This window comes from Ictidomys tridecemlineatus, chromosome 9, assembly GCF_052094955.1.
Source record: "Ictidomys tridecemlineatus isolate mIctTri1 chromosome 9, mIctTri1.hap1, whole genome shotgun sequence".
In the NCBI taxonomy this organism is placed as follows: domain Eukaryota; kingdom Metazoa; phylum Chordata; class Mammalia; order Rodentia; family Sciuridae; genus Ictidomys; species Ictidomys tridecemlineatus.
In genome coordinates, this window is record NC_135485.1 from 57,008,690 (window position 1) to 57,035,252 (window position 26,563).

At 39.0% G+C, this 26,563-nt stretch overlaps 1 protein-coding gene across 7 annotated transcripts in view; it reads right to left on the reverse strand.

The window, feature by feature from the left end:
• Positions 1 to 26,563, reverse strand: part of G3bp2 (G3BP stress granule assembly factor 2) — a 90,304-nt gene that overhangs the window by 37,903 nt on the left and 25,838 nt on the right. For 4 of the 7 annotated variants that reach the window (XM_078021420.1, XM_005333227.5, XM_005333228.5 and 1 more), the window contains exon 1: positions 2,791 to 2,924. The exons of 1 other annotated variant lie outside the window; for it this stretch is intronic. The gene's annotated coding sequence lies outside the window, so the exon portion shown is untranslated. Of the gene's footprint in view, positions 1 to 2,597; positions 2,748 to 2,790; positions 2,925 to 26,563 lie in introns of those variants that run through there. 2 more of the 7 variants (XM_013361944.4, XM_078021422.1) reach the window with 2 other exon arrangements.

Here is a 26,563-nt window from a genome sequence, read left to right on the forward strand (position 1 = left end):
CCAATTTGTTGTGGCAGAACACAAAAGGGCTAAGAATTATAGTAATGAAAATAAATAACAAAGGGAAGTTATGGATTAACCCTTTTCTTAGGATCCAAAGGTGAGGGAGTAAGTTTTGATATTCAGAAGCTACTGAAGTAGTCAAACATCAAGAAATGGAAATGTTTGCAAAATAAAAGCAATGTGTTTATATTATGCATTAAAAATTAACAAGTAACCTGTATGTTCCTTTATTTCTTTGAAATAGGTAGGTACCTTAGTTATAGATACAAGAAAAAGGATGTGAAATAGGGTCTCCTGCCTCTAGTGATGCTTTGATGACACCTAATTAAGAACATCTGGTTTGGAAGAACAGCCAAAGGACCCAGAACATAAAAAAAATTAATTTTAAAAGACAACTCTCAAGATTATTTGGAACTGTTAGGAGGAGTAAAAATCAAAGGAATAGGACAATAATGGAATAGGAAGTATAAAAGTCATTCCAAACATACCTACTACGGTATGAGAATAGTCTTCTAACTCAGCACAGTGGCACATCATACCTGTATTCCCAGCAGCTCGGGAGGCTGAGGCAGGAGGATCACAAGTTCAAAGTCAGCCTCACCAACAGTGAGACACTAAGCAACTCAATGAGACCCTGTCTCTAAATAAAAATACAAAATAGAGCTAGGGATATGGCTCAGTGGTTGAGTACCCCTGAGTTCAATCCCCAGTACCACCTCCCCTCAAAAAAAAAAGGGTTTCTACTCAAAAATTTAAGTTCAGAAGTAATCCTCAAATTTGTACCTTTCAAAAGAAAAGGGGTCACTGTTTTCATAGCCATTCAGCATAAAATATGTAAAAAAGTCTTTTTAAATCAATTTAGAAAATAGAATTCTGCAAGATAAATAAGCTGTTTAGAATCTAAAACCACTATTTGTATTTATAAATTTCCAGTTAACTGATTCTGAAATTTTGATTTTTAATCTCTCATAAATATGTATTACAAATGTTTCCTGCTACCAACAAACCAACAATTTCTTTAAACCAGAAGTTGCCTACTGACAATTCAACTCTTCAGGTTAATGTCTAGTTGACTATTCAATGACTTTTCTTCTTCCTTATCTGCTATTTCTGATCCCTATCCACTCCACAAGCATTCTGGTTCACTCCATTCTTAGTGCTTTTCTTGTTTGCTCTCCACCGTTCATATTTCAACCCCGAATATTCAACAACTTGAAACATTACAAGTCTGAGACAGTAAGCAATCCATCTGAGGTATTCACTGTCCCTACAAATCCTTGATAATTTTTCAGAATTAAATAACTTGTTGAGTTTAAGTGATTAACAAAAGAACACAAATGACTAATAACTAAAAATTTAAGAAAACGTATAGTAATATTGCCAAGACAACACATAATTCAATCGTAAAGTTCCAACTGATCAAACCTCCTTAAGATCAAGAGTTTTGGATATCAAAAGGTACACTGGATTTGGCAAGTCCAAATGTTTACTTAGAAACTTTGTTCACAAGCCTAAGACTATATTAACTGCCAAATATGGAGATAGACAAGGATTTACCATCATCTCCCACTCTAGTATGTGTTCCCTTAACTGCTGTTAATGGTTCCTAGATCAGGTACTTGCAATTCTAACGTTTGAAAGACTAGAATGAGGCATTGTGCCTTTAACCTAAAACCAGTATTTTAACCCAAGTTAATTTCAATCACATTTCGGGAAATAATGGGACAACCTTCCTATTACAGCTTAAGTGCATGTGCAAAAGCACCTTGCCAAAATTCCGTTAAAAATGTAGTTACATCTTGGAGGAAAATCGATCTATGCGCAAAATTGTAGACGCGAATCTATATTCGCCCCAAAGCAGCATTGGGCCATCTTAAGAAATGTGCTTTTAGGGACGCAGGAAAAATTCGATCTGATTCCACTAACAAAATTCACAATCTAGGGAAGCTTAACTTCCCCTCCGTCCCCCTTGCTCCACGGGGGAAGAAAAAAGTGGAAGGAAAGAAACCCATTCCCTAAAACACCAAAATTTCTACTCCTGGGTCAACAGAGGATCCTCTGCCTAACAAGGGGACGGAAGAAGGCACGCGTTAAGACCCTAGTATCCGAACGCGTTCGGAATAAACCCGAAGAGAGGGGGGGTGTCATAGACGCCGGAACACTAAGCTCCGGGCAAGCGAAGCGGCGGCTGCCTTCAAACCGGGATTCTGTTTCCTTGCACAGAAATGGTGCCCGGAGGCCGCTACTTTCGCATCTGCGTCGCTTCTGCCTCCGCCGACACAGCCTCTTTTCCCCTCCCCCACGGGCGGGGCGGCGACCGCGTCCCCACTCCGAAGCAACCAGGAATAAGAGGCGCAAATGACTTGGAGACAAGGCTGGTGGCCTCCCCACCTCACAACATCATCTCTAGAAAGCCCACTCCCCCGTTTCCCGCATTAAGCTTTCATCGCTCCTTCGGGAGCTGCTGAGTCTCTCTGATCACCTCGCCATCTCATCCCTACACCAAATCCTAGCCCCACCTGTGCCCTCGGAGACCTCCGTCCGCACCACGCGCACTGGTCACCTTCCTTCCTACGAGGCCTCCCATTCCTCACCTTTTGAGGAAAGGCTTGGGTTCTCTCACGCACACACCGCAGCGTAGGCAGCCGGTAAGAACAATGTCTCTCTGCCGCAACACCTCGGACACCAGAGCTTACACACTGGACGGTTGCCGCGAGCCGCGGAGCGCGAAGGAAATGTCCCCTTCCGACCACCACACCGACCTCCCCTCCCGGCCCCCGTACACACCTCCAACCAACAGCGGCGGCGGGTACGTCGCGCGGAGGTGAGCAGGAGAGTAGCCGAGGATCGGCTGCAGCGGATTCTTCTCGCTCGCTGCCTCCTCCCCGCGACAAACCAGAAGCCTCGGAAGCCGGAGAACCGCGAGATCGCTTTCCTCACAACCACCTCTTCCCGGGCGCCAGACGCTGCGGCGAACGACAAGGAACACGGACGTCCCGCCCCCTTTGCCACCGCCCCCTCTTATTGTTTTACCCCTGCCGAAAGGGCCAGGGAACCCCCCAGCACAGCGTCAGCCAATCACGCATCTCCTTGGCGAGCCGGACCCAACCTTCTCGCGTCCCTCTGCGGAGCAGGCGCAGTACACCGCCGCGCTCGCGTACACTGGCGCCCGGAAAGCCGGGGAACCGGAACCGGCCTAAAGCCGGGGAGAGAGTCCGCTGATTTGACGTCACAAGGAGGCCGCTTTCTCCAGCGTTGGGGCTCTAGCCTCTCAGCCCTTCTTCCAGATGGCGCGAACAAGAGCTGGTTCCCTGCGGCGCTATGTCTTGCAGACTTATATTCCTGGTCCCTTTAGTAATGTTAATACGGGAGGGAATTTAGTAATCTCTCTGAACTAGGTGTTTTCAGTTTGCTGCTCTAGAGGAGCTTTAAGTCGAGCCTGCGGTTTCAGCTGTTTATACACAAAACTCATTTATTAATACATTCTAGGAAATAGAAGGTCATATCCTAATAGTTCAAAACAATTTAAGTTGCAAACCTACTAAGTGCTAGGCCCTGGGGTACTGGAAAAATGTGACATGGTCTCTACAGAAAGAAAAAGACTGTTTCTTTGTCCGTTATGTATTTACGCATAGCTAAGTACATATTAAGTATTTTATGGTATTAAGGCTAAAAGGTTTGAAATCCCAGGAAATATTAAGATTACAATCTTGTCCCACTTCTAGGACCAGTCTTGCCCCCAGGACTTAACGATGGACAATGACTCCTAGTTTTGATTACTGGAAATAACCAAATCTTTAAAGATGCCACTTTATCCCTTTCTGGAAACTTATTTTCAGAGAACCTTGGGACAGCGGAAGAATTTTGGAATGCAGAGAAGTAAAAAGGGCGATTAAGAAAGAAATTAATACCTACGTACCAAACATGATGCAAACATACACGTTTCATCAGTTTTTCTTAACAATCCTAAAAGGATGATTTTAACTTACTTTACAAATGTAAAAACAGGTGCACAAAAGCAATACCAACTTTGGGGCCTCCAAAATCTACAATGGCTTTACCTTATATTACTTAATATTCTTGTTGTGTGCAAAATATATGGGCAAACCATCACTTTTATTAGTATCTCAATCAAGTAGAAAACTCTTGGAATAGACAATGATGGCTTGGACTACTAGTAGCACTAATAGTGATGTGAAGTGTTTAATCCAGAACAAATGAAGGTAGAGGCTACAGACTTCACTGACATTGGCCGTGTGGTATCAGAAAAGAGAGTATTCAAGGATGATTTAAAAGTTTTCAGCCTGAGTGACTAAATGAATCCCATTAATACTGGCTTCCCTGGCTAGTCTTTGGGAATTGGGTTGCTTCATGAAGGTTATTGAGATGTTCCTTAAAGTATAATACATTACATGCAGATTACCTTTCAAATAAAAAGCATAGTTCTAATTACTATCTTTATGCCCACTTAACAGATAAGGAAATTGAGGTTCCGGGTGTCAAGTAACTTACCCAAAGACACACAGCTACTATTTCAAACACAAGCAGTCAACCTTCATAATCCATGTTCTTAACCATAAGCTACATAGAACATTTCTACTGTATTAATTACCATATTTACTTACCTTCTCTACTGCTGACTAGCATTTTAATTGTTTCAAATTTGGTACTCATGTGTAATGCTGTTATAAATATTCACCATGTACTCTGGTACAGTGGTTCTCAGACCTTATAGTGCATCAGAATCACTTGGAGTGTTTGTTAAAACATGCCTCTCAGAGTTTCTGATTCAGCAGGTCTGTGCTAAAACCTGGTAATTTGCATTTCTCACAAGTTCTCAGGTGTTGCTACTGCTGCTCTAGAGGCTGGCAAACTTTGCTGTGAAGGACCAGAGAGTAAATATTTTAGGTTTTGAGACACACCTGTGGTGTGGTCTTTGTTTCATATTCTGATCCACACCCCTTTATAAACCTTTTTCAAATGCAAGAAACTTTCTTAGCTTAGCTCTAGGGCTATACAAAAGCACGTTCAAACAACCCCTAGTCCAGGGTCTACACCAAAAAGTGAATTGACTGGGAAAAAGAAGATTCAGCTATCTTCAGTTTTAGTAAGTAACTCTAACCTATTCTCCTAAGTAGTCCTCTGAACACCTCTGATAGTACTGATAGCCTCTTCCCAGGTTCAGGCTCCTTTCAACATTTTAGGATGATTGCAGTAGCTGCTTAATTAACCTTCCTGCCTCTCAAAATAACCTCCATTATTTTTTTATACCATTCCAGCTCCTCCTCTGACATTCCAATTACATTCCCACCTCAAGGCTTTAAATGTGAACCTTTAGCAAAAGCTTGAGAAAAATCAAAGCATTTTAGACCCACTGATTTCCTCCAGTACCCACATTAAAATATCTTAAGAACTGGGAGTATAGCTGAGTGGTAGAGCACTTCCCTAGCATACATGAGGACCTGGGTTCAATCCCTAGCATTGCAAAAAAGAAAAAAGAAAAAAAATCTCACTCAAGCCTTCTAAAGGTGAGTTAGATATGAGTTCTCCTTATATAAAATCTTTAAAATTTCAATTAACTTCACACTACTTAAATCATCTATTAGCTTGTCTATATTCTGTAATTGTTTTGCATTCTCTCTTATAGTTCATAAATTCTCATTTTTATAAAAATATAAGCTAAACAACAGTCTATAGGTTCTCTGTTGTCAGATGTCTAGTTAGTAATAGCTTAGAAGAGTCTTTAAAATCATTCAGTAGCCACCACTGAATGACACAACATCAAGCATAAAGGCTCAGGATGGGCTAAAGTAATGGAAATATAGAATCCTCAGAGAACTGGAAAAGATGGAGAGAAGCAGCAATATGGGAGGAGAGAAGAAACAAACACAAAAAACAAGGAGAGACAGAATTAGAATAAAAGTTACTGTTAAGTGATAGTCCATTAGAAACACTGACTAGTACTTTTTTAATTTATCATTTAATATCTGATAACCCTTCTTGCCCTCTACATACATATACATCCCAGTAAGTCTCAAGAAGGAAGAATTCTCTTGGCCTCTTGGATTCAGCACCTGTTATGGTCACACTGAAAATGCTCTATATGGGCTGGGGATGTGGCTCAAGCGGTAGCACGCCCACCTGGCATGCATGCAGCCCAGCAATTCTCAGCACCACATACACACACAAGATGTTGTGTCTGCTGAAAACTGAAAAATAAATATTAAAAAAATTCTCTCAAAAAAAAAAAAAAAAAAAGAAAATGCTCTATGTGCATATGATGGCTTGTCTGACCACTGTGGGAGAACAGAGAGAAAGCAGTGTTTCTCTTGAGCTTTGAGTATTTTTAATGTTTTGGCTCTAAATTCCAGAACAGTATATGATGTGTTTATTGTTATTCTTTCTTGATTAATACTTTTTTTTTTAAAGGCTGTGGATTTTACCTTCCCAATACTTTAGATCAAATCCCGTAGATTTTATTCACTATTGTTTTCTAAACAGACTGCAAATATAGTTAGACTTCTTTGATTCAGTTATTATTTAAAGAGAGTTAATGGAGAATAACTAAACATTTTGATTTCTAAATTTAAAGATTCTGGGGGTAAAAATGGGAGTTCATAACCCACTTGAATCAAATGTATGAAATATGATATGTCAAGAGCTTTGTAATGTTTTGAACAACCAATAAAAAAAAAAGATTCTGTTTTGCTTGTTAATTTTAATGCATTATGAGCCATGAGTGCAGCCTACTTGTTATGCTTTTTGGAATTTGCTAAGATTTTTCATGTAACCAAATATAGGTACAACTTTTTTAAGTTGTTCATAAAACTCTAGTACATTACAATCAACTTCTTTCATTTTTCCCTTCCTAATAGTTTTTGCATTAGACATTGTTATTTTTCTATTTGAAATAAATTCATAGATCCTGAAAAGTTGCAAAAAGAGTTTTTAAAAATCTCATACCTTTCACCAACCCTTCCTCAAATGTTAATATGTATTATATTTACTTTATCATTATCTTTTTCTCTCTCTCTCTCAGTAAGCTGCCAATTCCCTAAGTTCTTTGTATTTCCACTGTCTCATCCTGTACCTAGTACTGTGCTTGATATATTGGCGCTCAATGGTAATTACTGAATGAGTGAATCCAGGAGTTTCAAAGAAACCCATGGGCACTCTGCCAGACAACTAGTGAATTGCCATGTGACTTCTATCCATAAAAAAGAATCCAGACAACACTGTATTTCACAACTAGAAGAGATCTGATTTCAAAAAAATTTATGACATGATGTACCTTGACTCCTAAACACTTCAGTGTGTTTCTTAAAAGATAAAGGTATTCTCTTATGTAAATACAACATAATTATCAAAATTAGGTATTAACATTAATTAAGAGATTCAAACTTCATCAATTGTTCAAATAATATACTCTATAAGAAAAAAATTTTAATTTATTCTCTTTTCAGGATACAATTCAGGATTACAAATAACATTTATTTATCATGTCACCTTAGTCTTGTATCATCTGTTTCTCCATCTTTTTCTTTCATGACTTCAACATTTTAAAGAGTACAGGACAATTACTGTGAAGAATTCCCTTAAGTGTGACACCTTCTGGTGTTTCCTTATATCTAGGTTGTTTTTAACAATACCAGAGAAGCACTGTTCTTCTCAGCGCATCATATCAGAGGCACAGGATGTCCATTTGCCCCCTCTGTAGTGACGTTAGCTTTCTTTACTTGGTTAATGTCTTGTCTGCCAGGATTCTCCAGTGTAAAGTTACTACTATTTTCCTCTCTGTAATTAATAATTATCTTATGTGGAGTAATACTTTGAGACTGTGTTCACCCATCCATTTAAAAATATCCATGTATAATTCTTGCTTGAATCAAATTTGCTATAATGGCTGCCAAGTTGTGAGTTTTCTAATTCCATCATTCTTCCTACATTTATTAGCTGGAATTATACTATAAGAGAGACCTCTCCTTTTTTCCCATTTATTTTATCATTATTTATATCAGTGTGAACTGATAGGTTCCTGTGTCATAACTTGTTGCTATCTGTATTTATTTTCCTGCTCAAATTGTCCTTGATTTGGCCAGTAGAAGCTCCAATCAAGTTGGTTCTCGTTTGGTACTTCAAAATTTTACATTATTTGACAGATAAAAATGAATTATATCTGTTTTAAAAGTGGTTAAAAAGTAACAAAAGTCTAAGACAATGGCAAGGAGAAAAGACATTTGAGAACTATATGGGACAAAAAATGTGATGACAAGTAGATATAGGAAATATGAGAGAAATCTAGGATAGAATCCTTTGCAAGTTTTGTTCTGGGTAACAGAACTGTCATAAATGACACTTATTGAGAAGGTAGACACAATTTGGTGAATGTTCTTCCAAATGTTTCCTTATCCACATTCTTGTATAAAATAAATAAAATAATATCTGGCTACTTCATTCAGTACTTTCTGATCTAAAGCCATCTTTGAACAGTCTCTTCGCTGGATATGGTTGCACATACCTGTAATACCAGCTACTTGGGAAGCTTCAGCAGGAGGATTACAAGTTTGAGGCTGACCTGAGCAATGTAGTAAGACTCTGTCTCAAAATAAAAATTTAAAAAGGCTGGCGATGTGGCTCAGTGGCAAAAGCATTCCTGAGTTCAATCCTCAGTACCAAAAAAAAAAAAAAAGAAAATGAAAATGTACTGGCCAAATTATATTGTGTATTGTGTGCACATACAAATATGTAACAACAAATCCCATCAGTATGTATAACTATAATGCACCATTAAAAGTGTGCAGAATTTTTTTTAATTAAAAATTTGAAGGGCTGGGGATGTGGCTCAAGCGGTAGCGTGCTCGCCTGGCATGCGTGCGACCCGGGTTCGATCCTCAGCACCACATACCAACAAAGATGTTGTGTCCGCCGAGAACTGAAAAATAAATATTGGAAATTCTCTCTCTCTCTCTCTCTCTCTCTCTCTCTCTCTCTCTCTCTCTCTCCCCCCTCTCTCACTCTCTCTTAAAAAAAAAAATTGAAAACAAAATAAAATGTATCCTATCACTCATTAGCAAGTTAATTATTTTTCCAGTGCTGGGAATCAAACTAGAGCTTTCATACATGTTAGACAAGCACTCTACAACTGAGCTCTAGCCCCAATCCAGCAAATAAAGGTTTTAAAAGAGTAACATTACTAGAATTATATTATCTTATTCCTGATTTTTATTTTCTCAGATTAAAGTACTTATCTGACATTTTAATTTATAAAGCCTTTTTTCTCTATACCCTCTCATTTGATCTTTTTCAAGTTTCCTAAATCTTTTTTTAAATATATATTAGTTGTAGATAGACACAATATCTTTATTTCTAGTTATTTATATGTGGTGCTGAGGATCAAACCCAGGGCCCCATGTTTGCAAGGCAAGCACTCCACCACTGAGCTACAACCCCAGTCCAAGTTTCCTAAGTCTTAAAAGATCAACCAAGTCCATTTCCATCACTTTGCTGGTGAAGTAGATGGGGACATGAATATTTAGGGATTGCATTCCACACTTAAAGTAATGGTTGAGAAGACTAGGGACTGATTAGGTACACCCTAATGAATGGCATTAGTGCTCTCACAAAAGGACTTCAGGGAGCCCATTAATTCCTTTGTACTTTTGCAAGATGTCAGGACTCAGCAAGATAGGGTAAAATGGGGACAATAATAATATCTACCTTATTTGGGTACTATTAAGATTAGAAAAGTTAATACCCACAAAACATAACATATGGTGAGTGCTCAATAAAACTGGCACTTACTGTTTGGTCCTCGAATGTGTACACATGGATTGCTTGCAACTGATTTCTTTTCACTGACTGCCCACTGCTTTCACTGACTTCCTGATTGAAAACACATTACTTGAGAATTCCAGGGCTCTCTCTTGGTCTGACTGGCTTCCTTACACAGTTTTTTAATGCACAGAAAAGCCTAATCACATGAATAGGATGAATCCATTCCTTGTGGAATAAAAAAGAAGAAAGCTTATTATGGCCTGAAAAAAGCAAATGTGAATTTCTCCCTACAATCTTTACAATTATTAGCTCTTTATGACTTGAGATGTGTCAGTGTCTAAAAGGGTTTTTATTCTCCATTCAGTTATTGTGTATATGTGAAATATGTCACACATCCAGAAACATGCATAAACTGGTTGTGCCACCTGCCCATTTATCACTTCTTCAGAATTTAGAGATACTCATAACCAAAAATCAACACACAAAGAATTAGATTATGGAATTACAAGAGTAACTCATCCTGAATTCATGAATTCTAATTGGTTCTATCCAATACTCATCAAGCTATGATAGCTACAATCACCTCAGGCTAAGTGATCTAAGAGATATGGTAATCCTGGACAGTGTAACAACCAAAGATAATGTAAACAATTGAGAGTCATCTGCCCTGAGTTGCTTGGAGTCCAGAAAATGACTTTGAAAAGAGGAAACATTTCACCAGTGTTTATGTTGCACTGTCCAAGACTATCTTTGTCAGACAAGAATATTCTAGTCATTACTGGGCTGCGGGATGTGTTCAGTTCTTCGAGCTGTGCAGTCTGGACATGAGATGGCTCAAGTTATCCAACTCTTTCCTCTGATTTAATGCTTACAGGCACTGGGGGTCTGCAGTTATGCGTTGATTGGAAAGGTCTATCTCCCTTTGTGAAATGGAATTCTGGTGGCTCATTAATCAGTCTCCTATGGATTAAGTCAGTGTCAAGGAGTGTCCCTGAGCCAGGTCTCCTCATGGGGGAAGGAGGGAGTTTGTACTGAAAGAAGTCAGAGCCAGGGAGCCAACTTTGTACTTCAATGGAGAAACATGAAACACAAGGGATCACATTTCATTTTCTTCTTTAAGTAGTTCAGTAACATTGATCAAGTTAGTTCATTTCTCTGACACTTAGTTTCTTTTATGGATAAACAGCCCACTTTAGGGTAGTTGTAAAGATTATTTACAATATTTAGCATGGTGTCTGGTAAAGTAAGCATATGTTGTAAAAAGTGAGGCAAACTGGGGACATGGTGGTGCATGTCTATAGTCCCAGCATTCAGGAGGCTGAGGCAGGAGAATCCCTTGAGCTCAGGAGTTCAGAGCCAGCTTGGGTGACATAGTAAGACTCCTTCCCATCTCTTAAAAACAAACTGAGGCAAACCAACATCAGGGGACCCAACACAGTGCTACAGGAAGTCTCAGACTTCCTGTCCTTCCATCCCCTCACCAATCTCTTCTTGGATCAAATACTTGGTTGTTTGGCAGGGTGAAGAAACCATGGCCTAAGTCTTTGAAATAGAGTCAAGTTCAGAAGGAGGAGGAAAGGATAAAGTACGTTCAAAAGCAATTTTGTTTCATTAATCTCTTTCAACAAGCAGGCTCTAAAACTTTTTTGCAAGGCTGGGGCTCCTCCAACCCAGGGCCTCACACATGCTAAGCAAGTAGTCTATCACTGAGTCACATCCACAGCCCTGTAAAACCATTTAAGGTAATAAAAAACAAAAACAAGGACAAAAACCTCTTTACAAAATATTCATCAGCAATCAGAAAACTTAAAAGATGGTAGAGTCATTGTGAAACTACTGATGAGACAAAGAGCTCCATAAAGAAATTATGCAGATGTTAGACACAATGAAACTTGTGGCTTTCTTCTGCCTTCAGGCCACTTTAGAGCCAAATACAGCCAACCATCCTTCAGGCAGTGTCAGCATTGCCCTATTTCCCATCCACATTTCCAGGTGTAACCACTTCCTCACAGTGTCCAGCCTAACTAAACCCTGGGTTCTGGCTCCATGAAGGCAAACTATTTCTCTGAGCTTTACCTCTGCTGGAAGCATATAAGAGGTGTAGGACTAAGGCAAGAATCTCCCTCAAAATGAAGATGTGGGTTGGATGCAGCCTCACACCCTGTAATTCCAGTTACTGGGAGGCTGGGGCAGGAGAATCTCAAGTTTGAAGTTAGCCTGGGGAACTTAGAGAGAACCTGTCTCAAGGTTTAAAAAAAAAATGTTTTTTAAAGGCTGGGGATGTAGCCCTGAGTTCAATTCCCAGTACAAAAAAAAAAAAAAAATCAAGATGTGCCCTATCCTGGTTAGAGCATAAGCCTGGAGATATGTATATGTGTATACATATACATACATATGTATATGTATACACATATACATATCTCCAGGAATACACACACACACACACACACACACACGCACACGCACGCACGCACGCACGCACATATATCTAGGCCTATGGTCTAACTACACACACACATATATCCAGGCCTATGGTCTACACACACACACACACACACACACACACAAACACACACACACACATCCTCCTCCTTCTTGCAAGTTGCCACTCTGACCTGAACCTTGCTGACTCACATTATCTAGGTAAGTCCTGGTTGTAAATTACCTGGCTCTTGGCAGCTGGCTCCAACTGCCAGGAGATTCCAGTTACTTTCCTGTAACTAGCTGGGCTTCCTGCTGGGCCTGCCCCTAACTTCAGACTATGACCTCAAATTCCCCAAGTTCTGGGTGGTGACCTGAAAATGGAAACGGAACTGAAAGCTATTGACCAAAGGCTTTTTGTATGCAAGAAAGAGGACCTAGATTAAATGGGTTCATAAGGGCAATGATGCTGGAAGCAAAGGTGTTTTAGTTTTGTTTCTTGTTTTTTTATCTTTATTTTGCCCCCCTCTAAGTAACCAAGAGCTATAGTAAACCCAAGAGACTCTCAGCCACTTAAGTAGAGAAATAATAAGAGGGCAGAGGGTGGAAACTTTTTTATATAAACAAAATCAGGAAAAGATTTTTTTAAAAAAGACACTAAAAAGGGTAGTTAAATAGTTTACAAATTTTTCTTTATTTTATTTTTTTACTGGCAATTGAACCCAGGGATACTTTACCACTGAGCTACATGCTCAACTCTTTTAAAAAATTCTTTTGAGACAGGGACTCACTGAGTTGCCAAGGCTGGCCTCAAATTTGCAATCCTGCCTCAGCCTCCCTTGTACTGAAATTACAGGTGTATGCCACCCACTCTCCAAATTTAAGTAAATGTATTTCTTTAAAGGTTGCATTAAACTGAAATTGGTGGGGATGGAGGTGCTGGGGATCAAACCAAGGGCCTTACAACCACATGCCAAACATGTGCTGTACCACTAAGTGTAATTCCAGCATTAAATCAGAAGTTTCGTTTTGTTTTTATGTTCTTTTTTGGTACCAGTATTGAACCCAAGGGTGCCTAACCACTGACCTACATCCCCAGCCCTTTTTATGTTTTATTTTGAGACACAGTCTCTCTAAGTTGCTTAGGGCTTCACCAGATTGCTGAGACTGGCTTTGAATTTGTAATCCTCCTGCCTCAGACTCCTAAGCCTCTGGGACTACAGGTGTGCACCACTGTGCATGGCTAATTCAGAAGTTTTTAACTTGAAGTCTATACACATTTTGGGAGGTGAGCATAAGGAATATTTGGGAAACTGTGAATACTGTGTGTATGTGTGTGTATATATATATCTTTTTAAATGAGGACCAGGTTCATATTTTACTTTCTTCTAAAAGGGGTCTATGGGCTGGGGATGTGGCTCAAGCGGTAGCGCGCTCGCCTGGCATGCATGCGGCCCGGGTTCGATCCTCAGCACCACATACCAACAAAGAGGTTGTGTCCGCCAAGAACTAAAAAATAAATATTAAAAAATTCTCTCTCTCTCTCTCTCCTCTCTCACTCTCTCTTTAAAAAAAAAAAAATAAACAAAAAAAATAAAAGGGGTCTATGTCCCAAAAGTTTAAGAATCAATTATCTAAATCATGTTTTTTTTTCCAAAGTATATCTTGGTAATGAGTTATTTATTAAAATTAAAATTTTCTAGAACATGCCATATTTTAAAATCATATTTAACTAAATTTCTGTGTTAATCAATGACCTCAGATTACTGAAACTGGAATGCTCAGACATTTCCTGATTTTGATCTTGTACTCTAGTCATGAAGGATGTCAGTACTGGAGGAGGCAGGTGAAGGTTACAAAGAACTCCTGCCCATGAGATTCTGTGTAACTTCACATTAATCTACATTATTTCAAAATAAGCATTTTTTAACCGATTAGAATGAATGAATGAATGAATAAATATGCATTTTTTTAAAGAAAGTCTTAAAACATACACACACATAGTTGGTGAAATCCGGTTTTTTGTTGTTGTTGTTGTTGTTTTTGGTTTTTTGTGGTGCTAGGGATTGAACCCATGGCTTTGTGCATGCAAGGCAAGCACTCTATCAACTGAGCTATATTTCCAGCCCTGAAATCTGGTTCTTAATCCCAGCTCAGCATTTAGAATTTACATGTTATTAAGTTCTACGAGTCTGTTTTCTCATATTGTAAAAAGGCACAATTGTAGTTTCTACCATATGGAGCTACTGCACAGATAGCCCTCAGCACAGTGCCCGACACACAAAGCATTACATAAACATAAACTATCAACATTATTTTTAGGCCATATGGTCATGGTCCAGACATCAGTCTTCACTGGGTGACAAGTACATGGCTTTCAAACATGGTTCCTAAGAGGAAATAAATTGTCTTCTTTGTAGTCTTGGAAATTCAAATCTATAAAGCATAATAAGCTGTGTGCAGTGGCACACACGTGTAAATCCAGCGGCTCAGGAGGCTGAGGCAAAAGGATCACAAGTTCAAAGCCAATCTCAGCAACTTAGAGAGGCCACAAGGACTTAGACCCTGTCTCCAAATAAGAAAAATAATAATAAAATGAAAAAAGGACTGCAGATGTGGCTCAGTGGTTAAGCATCCCTTGTTTCAACCTCTAGTACCAAAACAACAAAAAAAGTATATTAAAGGGCTAGGGTTGGAGCTGGGGTTATGGCCCAGCAGTAGAGCGCTCGCTCTGCATGTGCAAGGCCCTGGGTTCGATCCTCAGCACCACATAAATAAAAAAGTTACTGTGTACAACTACAAAGAAAAATTTTTAAAAAAAAGGGCTAGGGTTGTGGCTCAGTGGTAGAGCACTTGCCTAACGTGTGAGGAACTGAGTTCGATTCTCAGCACTGCATACAAATAAATGAATAAAATAAAGGTCCATCAATGTCTAAAAAAATTTTTTAAAATATATTATAAATAAGGTCTTACTTTTAAAAACGAGAAGAAAGAAAATCCAGTGCAGCAGAGAACAGTAGGGAGTTAATAAAGACAGGATTAAAAAAAGGAACAAAAGCAGGGTATTAGACTAATTTTTTTAAAAAATGGGTAGTCTAGTCCATATATGCTGAGCACCCACAGTATGCTTAGGGACCTTGAAAGTTATAAAGAATCTTCATTTAAATTATTTATACTTAATAGTAGATAAAAAGATAGTATTCTTGTCCATAAAATGGATGCTTTCCATTAAGTATTATTTAAATAAACCTAAGTGTGGAAAAAGGCTAATATTATGATTTTTAAAATAAGAGAATGGTCATATAATTAATCATTGCTTTTAATAATGGGAGTGACAAATAAAAAGAAGAATTTTATTGTCATGGTAACACAATAAGGTTTAAGATACAGATTTGCTAAGGGTATGGCTGAGAACTGAGAGAAAGAATATTATATTCAACTAAAGCCAGTCAAGAAATTGATATGGTAGACAATTGCTATCTCCTGCAGAAGGGGCAGCAGTATGGGCTGGGGGCCGGCTCACTGGTAGAGCACTTACCCAGCATTATGCGAAGCCTGGGCTAAATCCCTAGTAGTTAAAAAAAAAATTTAAATTAAATTAAATTTTTAAAAAATGAAGGGGCAGCAAAGAGGTGATAGCAACCATAAGCACTGCCACCAGATTATGCCCAAAGGGCACAACTACAAAACCATACCACTTTAGAAAGGAGGAAAATAGTATTTAAAGAAGAATTTTCTTCACCAAATGCAGTGGCTCATGCCTGTAATCCCAGTGACTTAGGAGGCTGAAGCAGGAGGATCACAAATTGAAAGCCAGCCTCAGCAACCTAGTGAGGCCCTAAGCTATTTAGCAAGATCCTGTCTCTAAATAAAAAATAAAAAGGGCTGGGGAGTGGGGAGGGATGTGGCTCAGTATTTATAAGCCCCTAGGTTCAACCACTGGCATTAAATAATAATAGTAATAATAATAATAATTAAGAAAAATTTTTTTTCTTCAAGCATATCCAATGTATGTAAATCCTACAAAAATATTTGTATAAGCCAGACACAATGTCACACACCTATAATTCTAGCAACTTAAGAGGTTGAGGCAGGAGGATTGTTCCAAGTTCAAGACAAGCCTCAGCAACTTAGGGAAACCCTGTCCCAAAATGAAAAATAAAAAGGGCTAGGGATGCAGCTCAATGGTAAAGGGTCCCAAGGTTTAATCCCCAGTGCTGAAAAAGAAAAAGAAAAAGAAAAAGAAACCAAAAAATATTTGTGCAAGAAAACACCTTTATTATAAAACACCCATTTCTGTGGTAAGCAAAGAGAAGAGTCTTGAAAGTTGGTCTTAATTTCCATGAATAAACTACATTTCCTCTGTAAACTAAGAAAACATACAGTCTTTAAGCATTTAAACACAGAAGTTTTTCTTCTTCTTCTTCTTCTTAGAAATAGCAGGGGTCTGATTACCTTTCTTATAAAATGTAGGATCTTAAGGGAATAACAGCACAAGCTGGGACAATATTTGATCATCGAAATCTGTAGAACTGATTAAGTTCTACCCATTTGCTTAGAAATGCATTTTTTAAATCGTTTTAGAAAAACACTAGTATGTAACAGTAGTAGGTGAGGACTAAACTTCATTGCTAATTTTATGGGTACAGAGAAGTGAAGGACGCACACTCGTGGTTATTATGTTTGTTGTGTGTATTTTAAATGTCACAGAGCCTCTGTCCTCAAAGCTTCTGTTCTGGTTGGCCTCCCATGATTCTAGAACAACTCAGGTTTCTTTGGGGGAACAGAGCACAGGACAAAATTTGAATTCCCTGGTACTTTCAGAGCCCTAGGAAAGGACTGACGCACAAAGACCTTCCTTGTACTTTGTTATCAAGGACAAAAATAAATAAATAAATAAATAGAAATTCCATAAGAAACAAATTTGTGGAAAGTACTTGGCCATATTTAAGAATCATACTGCTAGCTTTTTTGAGAATGTTGAGTGTGCAGAAAGAAGAAATTGCTGAGAAAACCAAGAGTAAATTTTGTGGCATTTTGAACATTTGATGATGTACTTAAAATGCTTAATAATCAATCTATGACTGCTAATGTAAGTAATTTCGAAGATATACTTACATTTTCTTGTAGGCATAAAAACACTATTTCATTACTAGCTATGTGTTTAGTCTATCTAAATATATCTGGGTGAAGAAAGGGGTTGATATTGAATACCATACGTAAAAGGGAGGGATCATAACTCCCAAAGATATGCCCAAATAAAAATATCCCAAGAATGATCCAGATAAGTAATTCAATCTTTTATATTATTGAAATATTTATAACTTATTTGTGATACTCAACAAATCATTATGAGTTCAATACTGTCATTCTCTTCTTGAGAAGTTTAAGTTTAATGATCTGTATACCACTAGTTCGGCAAAACTATCATTTGTCTTCAACTTCAGTTTTTCTAAATTTAAATTCTTGAACAAATCCTTCAGGAATGGATTGTCTCCGTACTGACCAAGGGAAGTGGCTTACTCAGTAAATCATCTGAAGAATTTTAGTTTCATGGAGCCCTTCCAAAAGTGTTCTGATGGAAATTGGGTGAATTTAAAAACATTAAAAGATCATCTTGGCTATTGACAATTATAAGGGTGAATCTCATAAAAAATGTTGAATAAAAAAGTCAGACACAAAATATTCTATAATCTCATTCATATAAAGTATGAAAGGAGCAAAATGGCCTATGATTTTAGAAGTAAGAAGAAGAGGAAAGAGTAGGACACAAAGGTAGCCCCTGATAAGAAGGTTTGAGTTCTTGATCCAGGTGCTAGTTACATGGATGAGTTCAGTTTGTAAAATTCCACTGATCTGCATACTTATATATACACACATCACACTTCAGTGAAAGCAAAAACCATAAATAAAAACAAAGATCTTATGGGTTCTGCATCAATGAAGTGTCTGAGTTAAAAACCAACATTAGGAAGCTGGACACAGTGGCACCTACCTGCAGTCCCAGCTACTTGGGAAGCTGACATGAGAGAATCACTTGAGCCTACCTTGATTATGAAACCTCTCTGGACAACACAGCAAGATCACATGTCAAAACAACAATAACAACATTAGGGGGCTAGAGGGGTAGCTCAGAGGTAGAGTGCCTGCCTAACATGTGTGAAATCCTGTGTTCTATCCCTAGCACTGCAAAACAAAAAACCAAACCAAACCAACAAAAATTAAGAGTCCAGAATGGTGAGTGGGACAGAATAGGAAACTCTACAGAGATAGAAAGTAGATTAGTGGTGGCTTAGGCTGGGGATGGGGATAGGGACAGCAGGACTTATAGCTAAAAAGATGGAGACTTTTTTTGAGGTAACAAAAATGCTGTTTTTTTTTTAAGAGAATTTTTAAATATTTTTTAGTTTTCAGCGGACACAACATCTTTGTTTGTATGTGGTGCTGAGGATCGAACCCAGGCCGCACGTATGCCAGGTGAACACGCTACCGCTTGAGCCACATCCCCAGCCCCAACAAAAATGTTGTTAACAGAACTTGACTGGTGATGGTAGCACAACTCTGTGAACATAGCAAAAAAAATCCTGAATTGTACACTTTAAAAATATCAAGACAAAAGACCAAACCAACATTTGAAGAACAATTACTTCCTATTCTGAATGCCTCAATGCCCTTGACTGGTCCCTCCTTTCTGTTCCCCAAACTCCCAAACTGGTTATCTATTTGTGGAGTGAGTACAGATATACATTTTCAGTTGAAGAAAGGGCTAATTAAAATCCAATTACTTGAGTTCCCTGGCCTCCCTGACTTCCACTGTTCATTATTCACTGCTTACTGACTCAGCAGTCAGTATGGTGGGAAAAGGCAGTGGCTCCTGGCCTCGATCACCACTGAAAGCATCTGCAGAACTCTGTGGCCTATAGACATCTGGCCCTCCCCTACAGATTTATATAGGTGCAACACAGGCATCCAATTTGTTTGTTTGTTTGTTTGTTTATTTATTTATTGTAGTGCTGGGGATGAAACCCAGGACTGTGTGCATGCTAGGGCAAGTGCAGGGCCGTGTGCATGCTAGGACAATGCTCCACCACTGAGCTACATCCCCAGGCCTTAGGCATCTGAATTTTATTAATGTGTTCCAGGAACCAAACTTCAAACATATCATATTTGGATATATTTTATTAATATATTAAACACACACACAATCCCCATGTGATTCTAATACACAGCCCAAATTGATAACCACTGGTGTACTGGTTCTCACAAAGTGAAAAATCTACATTCTCATTCTGCCATTTATTGGCTGCTTGACATGACTAAGCTATTTGATCTCTCTGAACTTCAGGTATCACTTTGAGACATTTATAGCACATATTAAGTAAAAAAAAAAAAAAAAAAACCTCAGAACACTTCTTTTTCTCTTTCCCTACAAAAACTGAATTAAAAAAAAAAAAAAAACTTCTGTGACTGTTACCAAGTTCCATTCTGTTCTTTGGCAGTCTGTTCCTAACACTTGCTCAGACTCCTTAACCTAAGTTACTTGCTCAGACTCCTTAACCTAAGTTACTGAACCTCTTGTGCTCTGGCTCCCTGTTCCCTGGACTTGTCAATTGAGAATCTGATCCCTACCTTGGCTGACCTCCCAAGATTTGGTATCTAGACCACCTGTCAACTTATTTCAGACCGTGGTTTCCCCTACGTGCTGCCTTTACTGATACTGCTGAAAAGCCAAATGTACCACGCAACAGGCTTTGAGTTGGATCTCAAGGATCAAGTAGGCTTTAGATCAATGGAAAGAATGGATTGGGCAGTCCTCATAATGGGATATGTAGCAAAGCATGAAAATGCAAGGTGTCAGGGAACACGGAGTGTCACAGAGGGACTTCTAGAGATCAGGGGTTGCAACCTGACAGTCTATAGGTCCTGTTTAGCCTGCAGTCGTTCTTTTTAATACTCAAAGTGCTTAAAAGGTTTTGGAACAGGATATTGACATTTAAAATTTAAATATTTCTCATCAAAATTCAAACATCCATCTTCTCTTAGAAAAGATGATGTAGTAAAAACCAACCCACTTTTGTACATGGAAACAGGGGAAGGACCAGTAGTTACTGCTCCCTGGGGAGGAGGCATCTTTTCTCCACTTTTGTTCCCATACCATCTGCTTTGTTGTACTTAGTGGCCTGCCCTCCAGGTATCTAAGGTTTTAATCCCTGCTTCAGAGACTGGGCCTTCTTCCCCAACCTACATGTTCAATAATTATTTTGTCAATGAATGACTTAAGATGAGAAGAGCCAGGCACAGTGTCATAGGCCCATCATACCAGCTATTCGGATGGCTCAAGTCTAGGGGTTGGAGACCAGTCTGGGCAACATAGCAAGACCACTGGCCCCCCATGTCTGAAAAAACAGAGGAAGAGGAAGAAGTCCCCAGTTACTAAAACTCAAGAGAATAACTGTGGGACTAGGGGCATAGCTTAGTGGTTGAGAATTGTCTAGCATTCACAAAGCCCTGGGTTTGATTCCCAGCACCTAAAAAAAAAAAAACCTGAAAAATTAACTATGGAAGGCCTTGCACACTGATATATATGCTCTATGCCTCAGGTACAAAGTACCTGAAGGCATTTTTCCCATGCAGCAACATGATCAAGATGAATGTTTAAAAATATTTGAGGCGTAACTTTGGCTAGCACGTGGGCCAAAAAGAGAGCTTGCCTAAATTTATAGGACACTAGCAAAACTAGGCCTTCCAACTTTTCACATGATACAAAATTGAAAATAATTAATCAAAAGGAAAGAATGTTATTAAAGTAATAATTTTTAAAATTTGCTTTAGAGGTATGTTTTTTGTTCTTCACTACATCCCAGGAAGGATTTAAGATGGCATTAGAAGGTAGGTTCGCTGAAGGCTGAAACATCACATCTAGAAATAGCAGTGAAAGAAGTTTGCAGTAGTCCTCAGCATGACTAGGGATGAAAGAGGTTAGGAGCGACTGGACACAGAGGAAGGCACAACTTTGAGAAGGTGCAATGGCCAAGATCAAGTGAATGTTCTGGAGATGGCCCTGTGGCTCAAGGCCCAGTGTTCAGAAGGTTTAGTCAGTGAAGTCTGCACTAGTGGGGGCTGGGGTAAAAATAAGAGGATTTGATTATCTGGGAAAAGACAAAATATAATTCATCAACATTTCAGAGCCTGGGGATGGGGGGAAGCACCAAACCTAGAGGAAGAGTGAAGAGGATGTAGTTCAGTGGGATAGTGCTTGCCATGCATCAGGTGCTGGATTAAAAAAAAATAACAAAAACAACAAAATTCCTGCATCCTGATCCTTTGGAAGAAAGGCTGTGTGACTCTGTAGCCACTCAGGTCTGCCTTATTTTTAGCAATCAGATTCTATAATCCACACACCTTGATTCTTTTCAGTTGCTGCTGCCATAATTGTTTCTGAGAAAGGCAACACAGACATTACCCACAAACATGGGTCTAGAGTTCAGGAAAGAAGTTAGGGGCTTCAAACAAAGATTTGGGAATAAGAGAGCTGAAGCTGAGGAGAGTGCTAAGAAAGAAGTATAGGTGACTGTCAAAGCATTTAGAGGAACCACTTTCAGAGACAAAGGGCGACCATAGCAAAGATGCATAAAGAAACACCTGAGTAAAAGAGAATCATTTAGTATCACAGTAGCTAAGAGAGCCAAGAAGTTTAAAGAAGCAGGTGGGTAACAGTCAATGAAGAAAGGACAGAAAGACTGACCTAATATCCAGGATTTAACTAGCAACCTTCAAGAGAAGAGTTTTCACAGAAAGGGGTACAAACCAGGCTGAAAGGAGTTAAGAGAGTAGGTGGTGAGGATATCAGAGAGGTGCCCAATAAATCCGCTGGTGTTTATGGTAGTGAGGGTTGAGCTGTGTTTGTTTTGGCTGTGGAGTTGCTAGGCTATGATAAGCACACACTGAACTCCTGCTCTGTGGCCCCCTTTTATATCTGAAACTCAGAGAAATCATCTGGATCACCGAACTGGTCATGTACCTTCCTTTTCCAAGTGGAAGCCAGCAGCACTCTAGCCCACCTGTGGTGGCCAACAATCTGCCCAGTGTGGGCTGTGGTCAACAAAGGATTAGAGAGCCAGCCCATTGTCTGGGGAATGTGGAAGGGTCGTCAAGCAGCAGGCTGACTATAAAGGAGAGGTTATGTTTTTTTCCTCCTGTTTGCTCATCTGTTTTTTACCTCCCAGTATCCAGTGGTCTTGGCAGAAAACATTTAAATGTGTAAATGATGCGGGCATGGCGGATAATTGCCAGCCTACTAGCAGTTGTTCCCAATCATCAGTGTCGTCATGGAAAGAGGACTAAATCAGGAGTGTGGACTCAAATGGGCAACCTGCTAATTTTATAAATGTAATCCTTTTCTACAGTTCCCTATTCATACACACATAAGGATAACATGAAGTTAAACTCCTAGGATTTTCCACATGCTAGGTGCTCAATTATATTTGTTGAAGCAGTTATAAAATGGTTATCCCTAATAAAGACAAGTGGAAGAAAAGGAAAACATCTTCCTTAAAAGGTACAAAAACAAGCTGGGTACAGTAGTGAAAGCCTGTAATCCCAGCAACTCAGGAGGCTGAGCAGGAGGATTACAAATTGGAGGCCAACCTCAACAACTTGGACCCTGTCTCAAAATAAAAAAAAAAAAAAAGGGCTGAGGATATTCTGCCCCTAGGTTCAATTCCCAGTACCACAGAAAAGTTACCAAAAACAGAGATTGGAAAGTATAGCTCAGTGATGAGGCCCTGGGTTCCATACCCAGTACCAAAAAAAAAAAAACAAAAACAAATTAAGATTTTATTTCTTTTAAAATGACAAATGAATTGAGCTTTTTGTGATACATGGCACATAAAAAACAACCACCTCAGGCTATATTATTTATGAAAACATTAATGTATTTCATTGAAATGTTTATGGATGAAATGATATATCTGGAATTTGCTTCAAGATGATAAATAATAACGGAGGTGTGGGCAAGAATAGGGACAAAATGAGATTAGCTTTGAGTTGGTAATTATTTAAACTTGGTGATGGGTATGAGGATATTTAATACATTATTCTCTCTACATTTATTTGTTTGAGATTTTCCATAATAAAAAGATTTTTTAAATTAATGTACTTTATGTGAGTTAGCATTTTGTAAACAATTGAAAGCCAAGAAATAAACTGGGGAGAAATATGCAATATGCATACATCAATATGTGACAAATAAATGTCACGAATAGGTTATTCGTAAAAGAAGAAATACAGAAAGTCAATTATATGAAAGCATACTGAACTCACCGACCCTCCTCAAAGATGCCTGTATCTTATCTGCAGACCTGTGAGTATCTTACATGTGAAGTAACTTGCAAAAGTAACTTGCATATATGATTGAATTAGGGATCTCAAGGTGGCAAGTATAGGGGAGCCCAAAGTGATCATGAGAGTCCTCATAAGAGGGAGGCAAGGGTATCAGAGTTGAGAGAGGCTAAGTGAGGAAGGTAGCAGTTGGTGAAAGAGACTTGACACTATGCAGGCTCTGAAGATGGGGGAAGGGTAAAGAAGTGCAGGTGGCCTCTGGAAGTTGGCAAAAGCTGTGAAACCAACTCACCCTACAGCTTCCAGTAGGAAGCGGTCCTGCTGACACCTTGACTTTAGCCCAGTGACTGTGCCTGGAGGAAAATAGACAGCATGCTATCTGATCTCACTTTAAATCTTTGCCTACTGACTTGCAGAAGGCCCTCCGTGGCCCTTACCTGCACAAACAACACAACTGTGCAATATTTCCTATCAATTTACCCTCCAACTCTCCCAGACAACTATTTCACAGCTTCTGCGCTTTCTTCAAACTTCAAACAACTCCTTTTGGTCATTGCTGTTTGCGGGAGGGAGGGACTTGATCACAGACCTACAACAGGATCAAGAGCAAGCAGGGCACTTTTAAACTCTAGGGTCTTTACTCACACTGGCATCTGTACCCACTCACTACTCTTTCCCACCTGATAATTTTTCAATACACTGTGCTCCATCTAAACCCAGTCCCTCCCTCCTTACTTCTACAACATGGCTACTGCAGTTCTCCATCATTGCCAAATTTTCCCTCTCCAACAAGCTTTAAAATAGCCCAAGGTAGGGCTTGGACTGTAGCTCAGTGGCAGAGAGCTTGCCTAGCATATGTAAGGCACTGGGTTCGATCCTTAGCACTACAAGAAAATAAAATAAAGACATGCTGTTCATCTATTTAAAAAAAAAATGCCCAACTCAAAATGTTCCCCTCTATCCCCAGTACTAAGGGGGTAAAAAAGCAAGACTTCTCCTAACATGTTCCCCTCTAACTACCACTTTGTATCTCTGCTTCTTTAAGAGAGCTATCCTTAAGACAGTTATGTATATATCTGCTATCTTGAATTTCTCTTCTACTCTATTGAGCCCATTCCATCCTCAGCACAATTCTGCATAGTGGGAATCACAAGTTCCATTGTACAGAAGAAACAGAGTCTCAGAGAGGTTTGAGCAACTTGTTCAAAACCACATATCAGTAAGCAGCTGACTCTAAAACCTGTATTCTACTTGCTGTTTCAGCCTAGCCCTAACTCTGGTTTCTTATTTCACCTAGAAAATAGACTGCCTAGCCAGTCTTTTATAATGTTGATCTTGTTTACATTTCTTACAAAGTGCTTGCAAGATTGAATTCCAATTAGTTTATGAACCACAACATAATATTTTGATTTTGAAATTAATATTTTATCTGGCTGTGTCATGGTTCATGTTGACATATGTTTTCTCCTAGAGTTACTGCTTTTACAAAGGATTCCATGAATATTTTCCTTAGCTATAAGGCAATAATATTAAAATCTAGACAACATTATTTATTCATTAATTTCTTATTTTCATTTAAGTAATACATGCTCAATACCAATGTGTACAAAATGGAAAACAAAAATATATTTACCATAATTACATTATACCACTGAATACAAATACAGTTAATGCTTCCCCCCCCCCCTTTAAATACTGGGAATTGAACCAGGGGGTGCTTTACCATTTTTCCCAGCTCTTTTAAGTGTTTTAAAATTTTGAGAAAGGGTCTAACTAAGTTGACAAAGCTGACCTTTAACTTACAATCCTCCTGCCTCAGCCTCCTGAATAGCTGGGATTACAGGTATGCAGTACTAAGTCTGGACTGTTAACACTGTGATTTCCTTCCAGGGTTTACTATGTATCTTTTTTTTCTCTTCTATTCATAGCAAATATAGAAATCTGATCTTCCATTTATCTATTAAATATGCAATCAATGTAAATAAAAGCACCAGTACAAAAGAATATGACATATTTAATTCAGCATAGAAAAAAACACACAATAAATGTTCATCAATAAAAGAACGGTTATAGAATTTGCTTCCTATTAAATGAAGTAGAAAAACACTACTACTGCAGTAGATTGTTTTAAGAACTTAATCAGAAAATGTGCCCTGGTGGCTCATGCCTGTAATCCTAGTGGCTTGGGAGGCTGAGGCAGGAGAATCCCAGGTTTGAGGTCAGCCTTAGCAACTTAGTGAGACCCTAAGCAATGTAGCAAAAGTTAAAAAAGGGCTGGTGATGTGGCTCAGAGGGTTCAATCACTGGTACTGAAAAAAAAAAAAATCAGATAATATATGAGAAGTTGAAAAACCAGCCTCTATCTCAGAGAAAAGCCTGTCCAAGGAAGGGACATCACCTTTGTCCTTGGAAAGACCCACAGAGCACTCCTAGGCACATTCCCACCCTGCTAAGTTGTTTATCTACAAATAACAGGAGAGATTTGCTGCGCCAGGTGTCTCTGACTCAGTCAGGCTAGGTGGGGATCCATAGCAACCCCCTAGCAGCCACCAGTCAGCATGAGACAGGGAAATACCTGGGATGCCAGATGACCCTCCCAGTAGTTTATGGTGGTTGATAACATGTTGGGAAACCATTTAGTTCAGCACATACACCCCTCTTGGCTTAAACCAATCAGTTCAAAAGAATCCCCCTCTTGTAGTAACCAATCACCCTTACCCAACTTGTTCCCACCAGTGAATGTGCTAATCATGTTTTAGAGTTGTTATCTGATTTTCCCGTGGTGTGTGATGATTTGCTATGATGTATGTGATGTCCCTGCCTTCTCCAAAGAATGTATAAAACTGCTGTAAACCCTGGGCTTGGGGTATCTCAGCGTCACCAGTTGCTGTGTGTGCGTGGAGGACCGAGCTAGCTCGCAATAAACACCTCTTTGCTGCTTACATCGATCTTGGGTCTCTGGTGGTCTTTTGGGGGTCCTGAATTCGAGCATAACAAGTATATAGTATGTGAAATAATCAATAAA